This window comes from Mirounga angustirostris, unplaced genomic scaffold, assembly GCF_029215605.1.
Source record: "Mirounga angustirostris isolate CCGP_5_RB_7025 unplaced genomic scaffold, mMirAng1.0.hap1 SCAF_8, whole genome shotgun sequence".
Classification (NCBI taxonomy): Eukaryota; Metazoa; Chordata; class Mammalia; order Carnivora; family Phocidae; genus Mirounga; species Mirounga angustirostris.
The window spans coordinates 18,956,212-18,958,197 of record NW_026991716.1 but is presented as its reverse complement, the minus strand read 5'-3'; the positions used below and the strand labels follow the sequence as shown (position 1 = coordinate 18,958,197).

The window sequence follows — 1,986 nt, the reverse complement described above, 5'->3', positions numbered from 1 at the left end:
TTTTTTTTTTTTTTTACTTTCCGTTTGTCCTTTTTAAAAAATTCTGGAGGGGCCCCAGTGTGGCTCAGTCAGTTAAATGTCCTACTTTCAGTTTTGGCTCAGGTCATGATCTCACGGGTTGTGGGATCAAGCCCCACATCGTGTCCCTGCTCAGCGGAGACTCTGCTTGAAAGATTCTCTCCCTCTGCTCCTCCCCACCCCTCTCCAAATAAATAAATAAATCTTAAAATTAAAGAAAAAGAAAAAAATTCTGGAAAAGAAGCAAGTTTGTAGATTTTTAAATTTGTAAATCTACCCATCCCTCAATGCTCCGTGTAAGTCCTAAAGTTCAGTTAAGGTTTCCCTTTACAGTTTATTTCATATGGACCTCTTTCTACCCAGAACTCTTCAAAACAATGCCCACTTGGGCCACACCAGTCCAATTTCTCCTTTGATACTTTGTAGTGCTTTTTTGCTCTGCTACCTACATTTCAAAGAATAAAGGTTTTGTACTCTGAAGATTTCTTTTTTAAAGCCCTTTTAGGGCAGAGATCTATTTGATATTACTTTAGAGCAACCCTCCTGAACCAAAGCACTGCATATTGTGCATTGATTGAAGGATCAATCAACATACCAATAGGAAAGTAGACGATGTACAAATCATACAAGAATGTAGGGATATTGTATGTATATATTTAGAGTTAACACTCAATTGTCTGTGTTTTCGGTGTATGGCAAATAGTAATTTATGGGTGGTAGTAGTAGGAATGTTATTATGTTTAGAGTAGTATGATTTGCGTGTCATCCTTGCGCAGGGGCCATGCTAATCTTCTCTGTATCGTTCCAATTTTAGTATATATGCTGCCGAAGCGAGCACTAGAGTAGTATGATTTATTCTCAGGTATACATCTAATGAAGAGGAATTGGCCTGACTTTTCTTTTCATTCAATCATTATTCATACATACATTCATTCATTCTATAAATTCTTATCAATTTCCAGTACTGTAGGTCCCAATATCAAAGCATATCTGAGTGTTATTCTTGTTGCCAAAATGTGACATCGACTCTGGATCCAGCTTCTGCTGAGTCAGCATCTGAAACATCTCTTTCATCAGCTCTATCCTCACCTTACCCTACCCCTACTCCTGTCCCTGTAAGACCCTCATTATCACTTGACTCAACTATTGGTCTGTCCATGTCTTCCATCTTGTACATGGTTGTCAGAGTGACATTTTTTTATACAATAAAACTTATCATTAAGCTATTGCTAGTTTCCTACTTATAACTCTTTAATGATCCCCATAACCCACAAGATGTAGACTTCTCAGGATGTATGAGACCTCCCATGAAAAGGCCCTAGCCTCCCTCCCTAGTTTCATATGTTAGAGTGCTCCGGTGGCTATAACAAAGTACCACAGACTGGGGGGCTGAAACAACAGAAATTTATTTCTCACGGTTTTGGAGACTGGAAGTTCAAGATCAAGGTGTCAGCAAGTTGCTTTCTCCTGAGGCCTCTCTCCTTGTCTTTCAGATGCCTTCTCCCTGTGTCTCCACAAGGCTTTTGCCCGGTGTGTATGTATCCCTGGTGTCTCCCTGTGCATCCTAATCTATTCTTATAAGGACCCAAGTCATACTGGATTAGGGTCCCTGCAAATAGCTTCATTGTACCTTAATCACCTCTTTCAAAGCTCTGTCTCCAAATAGAGTCACAGTCTAAGGTACTGGGGGTTAGGGCTCCAACATATGAAGACACAATTCATCCCATACCACGTGTCTAACATTCTTCCTCCTCCTCGATTAGCATCATCCATGTCTCATATTTCCTCTACTGAATAAAGAATTCCATACCTCAAGCTTTGTTCCATCTGTTTCCTTTATATGAGAGATCTTCTTCCTATTCTAGACTCTTCTTTGTCTAATGAACACTGATAATATTTCAAAGTTTAATTTAGACATAAACCTCTCATTATTGTCTTTCCTGACTCCTGGTGTCTATGGGGACTTTC

At 39.5% G+C, this 1,986-nt stretch overlaps 1 non-coding gene across 1 annotated transcript; it reads right to left on the bottom strand.

Annotated features, from left to right (window-relative positions):
• Positions 1 to 748: 748 nt before the first annotated feature.
• On the bottom strand, positions 749 to 856 carry LOC123838018 (U6 spliceosomal RNA). The gene has a single exon (XR_006789361.1). It is a non-coding gene; the product is annotated as a U6 spliceosomal RNA (small nuclear RNA).
• Positions 857 to 1,986: the final 1,130 nt, after the last annotated feature.